The following is a 14,204-nucleotide window of genomic DNA, read 5'->3' on the forward strand; positions in this document are numbered from 1 at the left end:
TCACTGCAAATAAAGTTGACTCAATTCTCTGTGATTTCCTTCTTTCAGATTGGTGATACAAATGTCTGGTGTTTAAACCTAACATTTACATGGTCCTTCGAGCCGGATCCCAAGATACCTGACGATCCCAGTGGGTGAGCAAGATCCAGAAAAGTCTGTGTACACAGCATAAAGATCCTTTTCCAGGACTGTTTCTTCCTTATGGGCTGGGGTCCAAAGGTTGAAGGGATACCAAGGACGCAGAGAATCGTGAGTAAATTTTATTTTAAAAAGGAATGAATGAGAATGAAGTAAAATAGAAAACGAAATAAAAAGTAAAAAAGAAAAAGAAATAAAACCCCTGACAATCCTAGGCACTATCAGGTAAAATTCAAACAACAAAATTCCGTAGGCGGGTAGACCCCCTTAGTTGAAATAGACTTTCCCTAAGAAACATAAGATGCTTACTGACATAGATGTGCTTTAAATAAGCAGTGAAGTAGGAATCTGATGGAAGATGCTGCTTTTTAGAATAGTATAGTAATTTTATTTTGACAGATGAGGGAAGCTCCGTTTGAGCAGAGCATCAAAAAATTGGATAAAACTCTTATTATTCCTCCCCACGGAAATCTTTAGTAAAAGGCGAAAGATTTGTGCGATTTGAAGAGAAATAAGAGTGTGCTGACGCAAGCAAAACAGAACGAGCTAGGTCTATATCCGCAATAGTACTTCAACACACAGGCTAACGCACTACTAACTAGTGGGCGACCCCAGTCCTTTGAGCAGCCAATCACGTTGCAGCAGCTGTATTATGCTGCCAATCACGTTGCAGCTACTGAATTAAGCAGTCAGGGCATTGCAGCAGCGTTGTGATATGAAGCAGGGCATATACATACATCATGTGGGTGTAAATAGGTTGGATTTATTGGAGGTCTAGTGAAATTTATAATAAATCCAAATGACCGAGTAGTATTTTCAACTATCAGAGATTAACTCAATACAGTAATTAAGCATGGGTAACATAATTTTACCTCTAACTCAACTTTGTGGAGAAGTCTATAGGTTTAGAGCAGGGATGGCCAAACCGGTCCTCGAGGGCCGCTGTGGGTGCAGGTTTTTGTTCCAACCGATCCAGCACAGACATTTTGACCAATGAGAACAAGAAGCACCTGACTGCAATCCACTGATTGCACTTGTAGGACACCCGATTGGTGAAAAGGTGTCATCTTGATGGGTTGGAATGAAAACCCGCACCCACTGCGGCCCTTTGTGGAATAGTTTGGACACCCCTGGTTTAGAGGGAAGGAAATGCATGTATATTGACATTGTTAGGGGGTGCACCATTCCTGGAAGTACTGCAATACCAGGTCGATGCGTGGAGTGGACAGAGCAAGCCCCTATTCCATCTCCCAGTTCCAAAAATCAATTTAATATAAGGTCCCCAGATAGGGGACGTATCAGATATTAAACTGATAAGAACAGATACTACACTTGATCTTAGCCAAAAGGCCGAGAAGCGATAACCAATACTGTCAGGAAGGACGACTTCTTTCCAGCCATTACGACCTATAGTAATGGTCACACAGATCACATGACAACAAAAGCACACTTTATACAACACACTGAAAACTACACACTCTGTTTGATAACAGGTGAAAAAACATGTTGCTTTTCTGTATTTAAATTGAACAAATGCTTTGAAAATGTGGAGTCCTTGAGGTCATGTGACTCACAATGGTCCATAGGAAAGTAGCAATAACCTTAACCTATTTACCGGCACCCCAAGGTTCTCTGATTGGCAAACACAATTTTTGCAGTGAAAAGCCATTTATTTGAGCAACATTTGGCAAAAAATGACAACAAATCAACAACCCCTGCTTAACGTATTACTTCCTGTTTCCTGGTGTTGTGATGAACAATGACAACTTTCCACTAGTATGTCACAAAATTGATCAACTCACAATTCAACTAGTATCGTTGAATTTCAAGATATTTCATTCAAATAATATAAATTATAACTGGCCTTAATTGAACAATCACCTCAGAGGCAAAATAACCAAATACACAATAATTGAAAGCCAAAGTTTTGGGGGGGAATGAAAATATTAAAACGATTTGAAGAAGAAAATACTACAGTTTTAAGTTTTCTCTCTATCCTTTTGGCCTTATTGTAGAGCTCAATATGTGACCATTTTGGAAACATCACAGGCTGATGATCAAAACATTGACTGCGAGAAGGCAATGACGTATCCCTACGCCTGCGAGAAGGCCTTGGTGTCACCAAATCGAATTCTGATTGGTTAAAGCAACAGTCCCTTGCAACGCTTGTTTAATGCAGCAGACCCTGCAGAACTGATTGTGAAGGCCTTGGGGCAGATTTCTGACCCTGCCAACAAATAATGGCTGAAATGTGATTGGTTAAATGCTTCAATATGAAAACACACATCTGGAAGCAGTGCAACCTGGGCGAAAGCATTGAAAGGAAGCTAACAGACAATTTGGAATTTCTTAATAAGTATTCATGGACAACATATAATTAATATCAGTCTGTGATTAAGATTGGGCCAACAGTGAAGGCTTTGAGAGGTCACAACTGAAGTGTAGGAAACCAATATGAGCGATGACCTTCTTGTTTTTTAACAGATGACCAGGGGAGAGCGCGAACGCAGTCCCCCTCTACCAGAAATTATGCAGTCGAGATTCCCACATTTGGGGAATTCGCAGGGGTCAGCACAACCAGGAGTGCAATGGCTGGGCCTCACCCTGAGTGAACCACCTTCATGATCATGGTGTCTCCCCTGCCAGGTAAGTATGAATTGTACACAAATGCAGCACCCTCTTGTTTCGCATGCTCGCCATTTTTAGTCACAAACTCGTTTGCTACACCGTAATCACGTAGTCATAAACACACACCCTGTATAAGGCAATTCTACCGAGAACTAGTACATGTAATAGTTGAGTCATTACATCAACTGACCGGTCTTTAATTTAGCTTTAAAGTATGATTTTAAAAAATCCCATCATGCACTGCTGCTCTCATACAGAGTCAATGCGCATGCGCCCCTTTTTCGGAGTAACCTACCTGACAATTGTTGGAATTATTGTAAATAAGTTATCCTGATTCTGGTATGACTGTGGAAATGCTTGCTAATAGAATTAGGGGTGTCTTGAGCCCTGGGGGAAGTTTCACCTTATTCAACAAAGGGGAACTGCCCCAGGGGTCTGGATCCTGTTTGAACCATTGTGTGAAGATTGCGGGAGATCGGGAAAGAGACTGTAAAAGTGTTACCTTGAAAAAGCATATGGTCATACATCAAAGAACCTTTTGTAACTGAGAGAAAACTCCCTCTTTCCTTTGATCAGCTTGAAACTTCCTGTAACTTGACACAATAAGAGACAAGGCGAGAGGAGACATCTTCAGAGTGTGTCGGAGGATTGCGACCGAGCAGTCCCCGACCCTCTCACTGCAAATAAAGTTGACTCAATTCTCTGTGATTTCCTTCTTTCAGATTGGTGATACAAATGTCTGGTGTTTAAACCTAACATTTACATGGTCCTTCGAGCCGGATCCCAAGATACCTGACGATCCCAGTGGGTGAGCAAGATCCAGAAAAGTCTGTGTACACAGCATAAAGATCCTTTTCCAGGACTGTTTCTTCCTTATGGGCTGGGGTCCAAAGGTTGAAGGGATACCAAGGACGCAGAGAATCGTGAGTAAATTTTATTTTAAAAAGGAATGAATGAGAATGAAGTAAAATAGAAAACGAAATAAAAAGTAAAAAAGAAAAAGAAATAAAACCCCTGACAATCCTAGGCACTATCAGGTAAAATTCAAACAACAAAATTCCGTAGGCGGGTAGACCCCCTTAGTTGAAATAGACTTTCCCTAAGAAACATAAGATGCTTACTGACATAGATGTGCTTTAAATAAGCAGTGAAGTAGGAATCTGATGGAAGATGCTGCTTTTTAGAATAGTATAGTAATTTTATTTTGACAGATGAGGGAAGCTCCGTTTGAGCAGAGCATCAAAAAATTGGATAAAACTCTTATTATTCCTCCCCACGGAAATCTTTAGTAAAAGGCGAAAGATTTGTGCGATTTGAAGAGAAATAAGAGTGTGCTGACGCAAGCAAAACAGAACGAGCTAGGTCTATATCCGCAATAGTACTTCAACACACAGGCTAACGCACTACTAACTAGTGGGCGACCCCAGTCCTTTGAGCAGCCAATCACGTTGCAGCAGCTGTATTATGCTGCCAATCACGTTGCAGCTACTGAATTAAGCAGTCAGGGCATTGCAGCAGCGTTGTGATATGAAGCAGGGCATATACATACATCATGTGGGTGTAAATAGGTTGGATTTATTGGAGGTCTAGTGAAATTTATAATAAATCCAAATGACCGAGTAGTATTTTCAACTATCAGAGATTAACTCAATACAGTAATTAAGCATGGGTAACATAATTTTACCTCTAACTCAACTTTGTGGAGAAGTCTATAGGTTTAGAGCAGGGATGGCCAAACCGGTCCTCGAGGGCCGCTGTGGGTGCAGGTTTTTGTTCCAACCGATCCAGCACAGACATTTTGACCAATGAGAACAAGAAGCACCTGACTGCAATCCACTGATTGCACTTGTAGGACACCCGATTGGTGAAAAGGTGTCATCTTGATGGGTTGGAATGAAAACCCGCACCCACTGCGGCCCTTTGTGGAATAGTTTGGACACCCCTGGTTTAGAGGGAAGGAAATGCATGTATATTGACATTGTTAGGGGGTGCACCATTCCTGGAAGTACTGCAATACCAGGTCGATGCGTGGAGCGGACAGAGCAAGCCCCTATTCCATCTCCCAGTTCCAAAAATCAATTTAATATAAGGTCCCCAGATAGGGGACGTATCAGATATTAAACTGATAAGAACAGATACTACACTTGATCTTAGCCAAAAGGCCGAGAAGCGATAACCAATACTGTCAGGAAGGACGACTTCTTTCCAGCCATTACGACCTATAGTAATGGTCACACAGATCACATGACAACAAAAGCACACTTTATACAACACACTGAAAACTACACACTCTGTTTGATAACAGGTGAAAAAACATGTTGCTTTTCTGTATTTAAATTGAACAAATGCTTTGAAAATGTGGAGTCCTTGAGGTCATGTGACTCACAATGGTCCATAGGAAAGTAGCAATAACCTTAACCTATTTACCGGCACCCCAAGGTTCTCTGATTGGCAAACACAATTTTTGCAGTGAAAAGCCATTTATTTGAGCAACATTTGGCAAAAAATGACAACAAATCAACAACCCCTGCTTAACGTATTACTTCCTGTTTCCTGGTGTTGTGATGAACAATGACAACTTTCCACTAGTATGTCACAAAATTGATCAACTCACAATTCAACTAGTATCGTTGAATTTCAGGATATTTAATTCAAATAATATAAATTATAACTGGCCTTAATTGAACAATCACCTCCGAGGCAAAATAACCAAATACACAATAATTGAAAGCCAAAGTTTTGGGGGGGAATGAAAATATTAAAACGATTTGAAGAAGAAAATACTACAGTTTTAAGTTTTCTCTCTATCCTTTTGGCCTTATTGTAGAGCTCAATATGTGACCATTTTGGAAACATCACAGGCTGATGATCAAAACATTGACTGCGAGAAGGCAATGACGTATCCCTACGCCTGCGAGAAGGCCTTGGTGTCACCAAATCGAATTCTGATTGGTTAAAGCAACAGTCCCTTGCAACGCTTGTTTAATGCAGCAGACCCTGCAGAACTGATTGTGAAGGCCTTGGGGCAGATTTCTGACCCTGGCAACAAATAATGGCTGAAATGTGATTGGTTAAATGCTTCAATATGAAAACACACATCTGGAAGCAGTGCAACCAGGGCGAAAGCATTGAAAGGAAGCTAACAGACAATTTGGAATTTCTTAATAAGTATTCATGGACAACATATAATTAATATCAGTCTGTGATTAAGATTGGGCCAACAGTGAAGGCTTTGAGAGGTCACAACTTAAGTGTAGGACACCAATATGAGCAATGACCTTCTTGTTTTTTAACAGATGACCAGGGGAGAGCGCGAACGCAGTCCCCCTCTACCAGAAATTATGCAGTCGAGATTCCCACATTTGGGGAATTCGCAGGGGTCAGCACAACCAGGAGTGCAATGGCTGGGCCTCACCCTGAGTGAACCACCTTCATGATCATGGTGTCTCCCCTGCCAGGTAAGTATGAATTGTACACAAATGCAGCACCCTCTTGTTTCGCATGCTCGCCATTTTTAGTCACAAACTCGTTTGCTACACCGTAATCACGTAGTCATAAACACACACCCTGTATAAGGCAATTCTACCGAGAACTAGTACATGTAATAGTTGAGTCATTACATCAACTGACCGGTCTTTAATTTAGCTTTAAAGTATGATTTTAAAAAATCCCATCATGCACTGCTGCTCTCATACAGAGTCAATGCGCATGCGCCCCTTTTTCGGAGTAACCTACTTGACAATTGTTGGAATTATTGTAAATAAGTTATCCTGATTCTGGTATGACTGTGGAAATGCTTGCTAATAGAATTAGGGGTGTCTTGAGCCCTGGGGGAAGTTTCACCTTATTCAACAAAGGGGAACTGCCCCAGGGGTCTGGATCCTGTTTGAACCATTGTGTGAAGATTGCGGGAGATCGGGAAAGAGACTGTAAAAGTGTTACCTTGAAAAAGCATATGGTCATACATCAAAGAACCTTTTGTAACTGAGAGAAAACTCCCTCTTTCCTTTGATCAGCTTGAAACTTCCTGTAACTTGACACAATAAGAGACAAGGCGAGAGGAGACATCTTCAGAGTGTGTCGGAGGATTGCGACCGAGCAGTCCCCGACCCTCTCACTGCAAATAAAGTTGACTCAATTCTCTGTGATTTCCTTCTTTCAGATTGGTGATACAAATGTCTGGTGTTTAAACCTAACATTTACATGGTCCTTCGAGCCGGATCCCAAGATACCTAATGATCCCTGTGGGTGAGCAAGATCCAGAAAAGTCTGTGTACACAGCATAAAGATCCTTTTCCAGGACTGTTTCTTCCTTACGGGCTGGGGTCCAAAGGTTGAAGGGATACCAAGGACGCAGAGAATCGTGAGTAAATTTTATTTAAAAAAGGAATGAATGAGAATGAAGTAAAATAGAAAACGAAATAAAAAGTAAAAAAGAAAAAGAAATAAAACCCCTGACAATCCTAGGCACTATCAGGTAAAATTCAAACAACAAAATTCCGTAGGCGGGTAGACCCCCTTAGTTGAAATAGACTTTCCCTAAGAAACATAAGATGCTTACTGACATAAATGTGCTTTAAATAAGCAGTGAAGTAGGAATCTGATGGAAGATGCTGCTTTTTAGAATAGTATAGTAATTTTATTTTGACAGATGAGGGAAGCTCCGTTTGAGCAGAGCATAAAAAAATTGGATAAAACTCTTATTATTCCTCCCCACGGAAATCTTTAGTAAAAGGCGAAAGATTTGTGCGATTTGAAGAGAAATAAGAGTGTGCTGACGCAAGCAAAACAGAACGAGCTAGGTCTATATCCGCAATAGTACTTCAACACACAGGCTAACGCACTACTAACTAGTGGGCGACCCCAGTCCTTTGAGCAGCCAATCACGTTGCAGCAGCTGTATTATGCTGCCAATCACGTTGCAGCTACTGAATTAAGCAGTCAGGGCATTGCAGCAGCGTTGTGATTGAAGCAGGGCATATACATACATCATGTGGGTGTAAATAGGTTGGATTTATTGGAGGTCTAGTGAAATTTATAATAAATCCAAATGACCGAGTAGTATTTTCAACTATCAGAGATTAACTCAATACAGTAATTAAGCATGGGTAACATAATTTTACCTCTAACTCAACTTTGTGGAGAAGTCTATAGGTTTAGAGCAGGGATGGCCAAACCGGTCCTCGAGGGCCGCTGTGGGTGCAGGTTTTTGTTCCAACCGATCCAGCACAGACATTTTGACCAATGAGAACAAGAAGCACCTGACTGCAATCCACTGATTGCACTTGTAGGACACCCGATTGGTGAAAAGGTGTCATCTTGATGGGTTGGAATGAAAACCCGCACCCACTGCGGCCCTTTGTGGAATAGTTTGGACACCCCTGGTTTAGAGGGAAGGAAATGCATGTATATTGACATTGTTAGGGGGTGCACCATTCCTGGAAGTACTGCAATACCAGGTCAATGCGTGGAGTGGACAGAGCAAGCCCCTATTCCATCTCCCAGTTCCAAAAATCAATTTAATATAAGGTCCCCAGATAGGGGACATATCAGATATTAAACTGATAAGAACAGATACTACACTTGATCTTAGCCAAAAGGCCGAGAAGCGATAACCAATACTGTCAGGAAGGACGACTTCTTTCCAGCCATTACGACCTATAGTAATGGTCACACAGATCACATGACAACAAAAGCACACTTTATACAACACACTGAAAACTACACACTCTGTTTGATAACAGGTGAAAAAACATGTTGCTTTTCTGTATTTAAATTGAACAAATGCTTTGAAAATGTGGAGTCCTTGAGGTCATGTGACTCACAATGGTCCATAGGAAAGTAGCAATAACCTTAACCTATTTACCGGCACCCCAAGGTTCTCTGATTGGCAAACACAATTTTTGCAGTGAAAAGCCATTTATTTGAGCAACATTTGGCAAAAAATGACAACAAATCAACAACCCCTGCTTAACGTATTACTTCCTGTTTCCTGGTGTTGTGATGAACAATGACAACTTTCCACTAGTATGTCACAAAATTGATCAACTCACAATTCAACTAGTATCGTTGAATTTCAAGATATTTCATTCAAATAATATAAATTATAACTGGCCTTAATTGAACAATCACCTCCGAGGCAAAATAACCAAATACACAATAATTGAAAGCCAAAGTTTTGGGGGGGAATGAAAATATTAAAACGATTTGAAGAAGAAAATACTACAGTTTTAAGTTTTCTCTCTATCCTTTTGGCCTTATTGTAGAGCTCAATATGTGACCATTTTGGAAACATCACAGGCTGATGATCAAAACATTGACTGCGAGAAGGCAATGACGTATCCCTACGCCTGCGAGAAGGCCTTGGTGTCACCAAATCGAATTCTGATTGGTTAAAGCAACAGTCCCTTGCAACGCTTGTTTAATGCAGCAGACCCTGCAGAACTGATTGTGAAGGCCTTGGGGCAGATTTCTGACCCTGGCAACAAATAATGGCTGAAATGTGATTGGTTAAATGCTTCAATATGAAAACACACATCTGGAAGCAGTGCAACCAGGGCGAAAGCATTGAAAGGAAGCTAACAGACAATTTGGAATTTCTTAATAAGTATTCATGGACAACATATAATTAATATCAGTCTGTGATTAAGATTGGGCCAACAGTGAAGGCTTTGAGAGGTCACAACTGAAGTGTAGGAAACCAATATGAGCGATGACCTTCTTGTTTTTTAACAGATGACCAGGGGAGAGCGCGAACGCAGTCCCCCTCTACCAGAAATTATGCAGTCGAGATTCCCACATTTGGGGAATTCGCAGGGGTCAGCACAACCAGGAGTGCAATGGCTGGGCCTCACCCTGAGTGAACCACCTTCATGATCATGGTGTCTCCCCTGCCAGGTAAGTATGAATTGTACACAAATGCAGCACCCTCTTGTTTCGCATGCTTGCCATTTTTAGTCACAAACTCGTTTGCTACACCGTAATCACGTAGTCATAAACACACACCCTGTATAAGGCAATTCTACCGAGAACTAGTACATGTAATAGTTGAGTCATTACATCAACTGACCGGTCTTTAATTTAGCTTTAAAGTATGATTTTAAAAAATCCCATCATGCACTGCTGCTCTCATACAGAGTCAATGCGCATGCGCCCCTTTTTCGGAGTAACCTACTTGACAATTGTTGGAATTATTGTAAATAAGTTATCCTGATTCTGGTATGACTGTGGAAATGCTTGCTAATAGAATTAGGGGTGTCTTGAGCCCTGGGGGAAGTTTCACCTTATTCAACAAAGGGGAACTGCCCCAGGGGTCTGGATCCTGTTTGAACCATTGTGTGAAGATTGCGGGAGATCGGGAAAGAGACTGTAAAAGTGTTACCTTGAAAAAGCATATGGTCATATATCAAAGAACCTTTTGTAACTGAGAGAAAACTCCCTCTTTCCTTTGATCAGCTTGAAACTTCCCGTAACTTGACACAATAAGAGACAAGGCGAGAGGAGACATCTTCAGAGTGTGTCGGAGGATTGCGACCGAGCAGTCCCCGACCCTCTCACTGCAAATAAAGTTGACTCAATTCTCTGTGATTTCCTTCTTTCAGATTGGTGATACAAATGTCTGGTGTTTAAACCTAACATTTACATGGTCCTTCGAGCCGGATCCCAAGATACCTGACGATCCCAGTGGGTGAGCAAGATCCAGAAAAGTCTGTGTACACAGCATAAAGATCCTTTTCCAGGACTGTTTCTTCCTTACGGGCTGGGGTCCAAAGGTTGAAGGGATACCAAGGACGCAGAGAATCGTGAGTAAATTTTATTTAAAAAAGGAATGAATGAGAATGAAGTAAAATAGAAAACGAAATAAAAAGTAAAAAAGAAAAAGAAATAAAACCCCTGACAATCCTAGGCACTATCAGGTAAAATTCAAACAACAAAATTCCGTAGGCGGGTAGACCCCCTTAGTTGAAATAGACTTTCCCTAAGAAACATAAGATGCTTACTGACATAGATGTGCTTTAAATAAGCAGTGAAGTAGGAATCTGATGGAAGATGCTGCTTTTTAGAATAGTATAGTAATTTTATTTTGACAGATGAGGGAAGCTCCGTTTGAGCAGAGCATCAAAAAATTGGATAAAACTCTTATTATTCCTCCCCACGGAAATCTTTAGTAAAAGGCGAAAGATTTGTCCGATTTGAAGAGAAATAAGAGTGTGCTGACGCAAGCAAAACAGAACGAGCTAGGTCTATATCCGCAATAGTACTTCAACACACAGGCTAACGCACTACTAACTAGTGGGCGACCCCAGTCCTTTGAGCAGCCAATCACGTTGCAGCAGCTGTATTATGCTGCCAATCACGTTGCAGCTACTGAATTAAGCAGTCAGGGCATTGCAGCAGCGTTGTGATATGAAGCAGGGCATATACATACATCATGTGGGTGTAAATAGGTTGGATTTATTGGAGGTCTAGTGAAATTTATAATAAATCCAAATGACCGAGTAGTATTTTCAACTATCAGAGATTAACTCAATACAGTAATTAAGCATGGGTAACATAATTTTACCTCTAACTCAACTTTGTGGAGAAGTCTATAGGTTTAGAGCAGGGATGGCCAAACCGGTCCTCGAGGGCCGCTGTGGGTGCAGGTTTTTGTTCCAACCGATCCAGCACAGACATTTTGACCAATGAGAACAAGAAGCACCTGACTGCAATCCACTGATTGCACTTGTAGGACACCCGATTGGTGAAAAGGTGTCATCTTGATGGGTTGGAATGAAAACCCGCACCCACTGCGGCCCTTTGTGGAATAGTTTGGACACCCCTGGTTTAGAGGGAAGGAAATGCATGTATATTGACATTGTTAGGGGGTGCACCATTCCTGGAAGTACTGCAATACCAGGTCGATGCGTGGAGTGGACAGAGCAAGCCCCTATTCCATCTCCCAGTTCCAAAAATCAATTTAATATAAGGTCCCCAGACAGGGGACGTATCAGATATTAAACTGATAAGAACAGATACTACACTTGATCTTAGCCAAAAGGCCGAGAAGCGATAACCAATACTGTCAGGAAGGACGACTTCTTTCCAGCCATTACGACCTATAGTAATGGTCACACAGATCACATGACAACAAAAGCACACTTTATACAACACACTGAAAACTACACACTCTGTTTGATAACAGGTGAAAAAACATGTTGCTTTTCTGTATTTAAATTGAACAAATGCTTTGAAAATGTGGAGTCCTTGAGGTCATGTGACTCACAATGGTCCATAGGAAAGTAGCAATAACCTTAACCTATTTACCGGCACCCCAAGGTTCTCTGATTGGCAAACACAATTTTTGCAGTGAAAAGCCATTTATTTGAGCAACATTTGGCAAAAAATGACAACAAATCAACAACCCCTGCTTAACGTATTACTTCCTGTTTCCTGGTGTTGTGATGAACAATGACAACTTTCCACTAGTATGTCACAAAATTGATCAACTCACAATTCAACTAGTATCGTTGAATTTCAAGATATTTCATTCAAATAATATAAATTATAACTGGCCTTAATTGAACAATCACCTCAGAGGCAAAATAACCAAATACACAATAATTGAAAGCCAAAGTTTTGGGGGGGAATGAAAATATTAAAACGATTTGAAGAAGAAAATACTACAGTTTTAAGTTTTCTCTATCCTTTTGGCCTTATTGTAGAGCTCAATATGTGACCATTTTGGAAACATCACAGGCTGATGATCAAAACATTGACTGCGAGAAGGCCTTGGTGTCACCAAATCGAATTCTGATTGGTTAAAGCAACAGTCCCTTGCAACGCTTGTTTAATGCAGCAGACCCTGCAGAACTGATTGTGAAGGCCTTGGGGCAGATTTCTGACCCTGGCAACAAATAATGGCTGAAATGTGATTGGTTAAATGCTTCAATATGAAAACACACATCTGGAAGCAGTGCAACCTGGGCGAAAGCATTGAAAGGAAGCTAACAGACAATTTGGAATTTCTTAATAAGTATTCATGGACAACATATAATTAATATCAGTCTGTGATTAAGATTGGGCCAACAGTGAAGGCTTTGAGAGGTCACAACTGAAGTGTAGGAAACCAATATGAGCGATGACCTTCTTGTTTTTTAACAGATGACCAGGGCAGAGCGCGAACGCAGTCCCCCTCTGACCGAAATTATGCAGTCGAGATTCCCACATTTGGGGAATTCGCAGGGGTCAGCACAACCAGGAGTGCAATGGCTGGGCCTCACCCTGAGTGAACCACCTTCATGATCATGGTGTCTCCCCTGCCAGGTAAGTATGAATTGTACACAAATGCAGCACCCTCTTGTTTCGCATGCTCGCCATTTTTAGTCACAAACTCGTTTGCTACACCGTAATCACGTAGTCATAAACACACACCCTGTATAAGGCAATTCTACCGAGAACTAGTACATGTAATAGTTGAGTCATTACATCAACTGACCGGTCTCTAATTTAGCTTTAAAGTATGATTTTAAAAAATCCCATCATGCACTGCTGCTCTCATACAGAGTCAATGCGCATGCGCCCCTTTTTCGGAGTAACCTACCTGACAATTGTTGGAATTATTGTAAATAAGTTATCCTGATTCTGGTATGACTGTGGAAATGCTTGCTAATAGAATTAGGGGTGTCTTGAGCCCTGGGGGAAGTTTCACCTTATTCAACAAAGGGGAACTGCCCCAGGGGTCTGGATCCTGTTTGAACCATTGTGTGAAGATTGCGGGAGATCGGGAAAGAGACTGTAAAAGTGTTACCTTGAAAAAGCATATGGTCATACATCAAAGAACCTTTTGTAACTGAGAGAAAACTCCCTCTTTCCTTTGATCAGCTTGAAACTTCCTGTAACTTGACACAATAAGAGACAAGGCGAGAGGAGACATCTTCAGAGTGTGTCGGAGGATTGCGACCGAGCAGTCCCCGACCCTCTCACTGCAAATAAAGTTGACTCAATTCTCTGTGATTTCCTTCTTTCAGATTGGTGATACAAATGTCTGGTGTTTAAACCTAACATTTACATGGTCCTTCGAGCCGGATCCCAAGATACCTGACGATCCCAGTGGGTGAGCAAGATCCAGAAAAGTCTGTGTACACAGCATAAAGATCCTTTTCCAGGACTGTTTCTTCCTTATGGGCTGGGGTCCAAAGGTTGAAGGGATACCAAGGACGCAGAGAATCGTGAGTAAATTTTATTTTAAAAAGGAATGAATGAGAATGAAGTAAAATAGAAAACGAAATAAAAAGTAAAAAAGAAAAAGAAATAAAACCCCTGACAATCCTAGGCACTATCAGGTAAAATTCAAACAACAAAATTCCGTAGGCGGGTAGACCCCCTTAGTTGAAATAGACTTTCCCTAAGAAACATAAGATGCTTACTGACATAGATGTGCTTTAAATAAGCAGTGA

The 14,204-nt window shown here is 41.2% G+C and overlaps 12 non-coding genes across 12 annotated transcripts; all 12 read right to left on the minus strand.

Moving 5' to 3' along the window:
• Window positions 1-545: 545 nt before the first annotated feature.
• LOC144065100 (U5 spliceosomal RNA) lies at window positions 546-659 on the minus strand. Its single transcript, XR_013296999.1, has one exon. It is a non-coding gene; the product is annotated as a U5 spliceosomal RNA (small nuclear RNA).
• A 650-nt stretch (window positions 660-1,309) lies between these two features.
• On the minus strand, window positions 1,310-1,500 carry LOC144065056 (U2 spliceosomal RNA). The gene has a single exon (XR_013296958.1). It is a non-coding gene; the product is annotated as a U2 spliceosomal RNA (small nuclear RNA).
• A 1,127-nt stretch (window positions 1,501-2,627) lies between these two features.
• On the minus strand, window positions 2,628-2,792 carry LOC144065087 (U1 spliceosomal RNA). The gene has a single exon (XR_013296989.1). It is a non-coding gene; the product is annotated as a U1 spliceosomal RNA (small nuclear RNA).
• A 1,193-nt stretch (window positions 2,793-3,985) lies between these two features.
• On the minus strand, window positions 3,986-4,099 carry LOC144065101 (U5 spliceosomal RNA). Its single transcript, XR_013297000.1, has one exon. It is a non-coding gene; the product is annotated as a U5 spliceosomal RNA (small nuclear RNA).
• Window positions 4,100-4,749: 650 nt separating this feature from the next.
• On the minus strand, window positions 4,750-4,940 carry LOC144065069 (U2 spliceosomal RNA). The gene has a single exon (XR_013296971.1). It is a non-coding gene; the product is annotated as a U2 spliceosomal RNA (small nuclear RNA).
• Window positions 4,941-6,067: 1,127 nt separating this feature from the next.
• Window positions 6,068-6,232, minus strand: LOC144065099 (U1 spliceosomal RNA). Its single transcript, XR_013296998.1, has one exon. It is a non-coding gene; the product is annotated as a U1 spliceosomal RNA (small nuclear RNA).
• A 1,193-nt stretch (window positions 6,233-7,425) lies between these two features.
• LOC144065132 (U5 spliceosomal RNA) lies at window positions 7,426-7,539 on the minus strand. Its single transcript, XR_013297030.1, has one exon. It is a non-coding gene; the product is annotated as a U5 spliceosomal RNA (small nuclear RNA).
• Window positions 7,540-8,188: 649 nt separating this feature from the next.
• On the minus strand, window positions 8,189-8,379 carry LOC144065062 (U2 spliceosomal RNA). Its single transcript, XR_013296964.1, has one exon. It is a non-coding gene; the product is annotated as a U2 spliceosomal RNA (small nuclear RNA).
• A 1,127-nt stretch (window positions 8,380-9,506) lies between these two features.
• On the minus strand, window positions 9,507-9,671 carry LOC144065110 (U1 spliceosomal RNA). Its single transcript, XR_013297009.1, has one exon. It is a non-coding gene; the product is annotated as a U1 spliceosomal RNA (small nuclear RNA).
• A 1,193-nt stretch (window positions 9,672-10,864) lies between these two features.
• Window positions 10,865-10,978, minus strand: LOC144065128 (U5 spliceosomal RNA). Its single transcript, XR_013297026.1, has one exon. It is a non-coding gene; the product is annotated as a U5 spliceosomal RNA (small nuclear RNA).
• A 650-nt stretch (window positions 10,979-11,628) lies between these two features.
• On the minus strand, window positions 11,629-11,819 carry LOC144065082 (U2 spliceosomal RNA). The gene has a single exon (XR_013296984.1). It is a non-coding gene; the product is annotated as a U2 spliceosomal RNA (small nuclear RNA).
• A 1,095-nt stretch (window positions 11,820-12,914) lies between these two features.
• Window positions 12,915-13,079, minus strand: LOC144065235 (U1 spliceosomal RNA). Its single transcript, XR_013297126.1, has one exon. It is a non-coding gene; the product is annotated as a U1 spliceosomal RNA (small nuclear RNA).
• Between the last annotated feature and the right edge of the window lie 1,125 nt (window positions 13,080-14,204).

This window comes from Stigmatopora argus, chromosome 19 (assembly GCF_051989625.1).
Source record: "Stigmatopora argus isolate UIUO_Sarg chromosome 19, RoL_Sarg_1.0, whole genome shotgun sequence".
NCBI classification, from domain to species: Eukaryota; Metazoa; Chordata; class Actinopteri; order Syngnathiformes; family Syngnathidae; genus Stigmatopora; species Stigmatopora argus.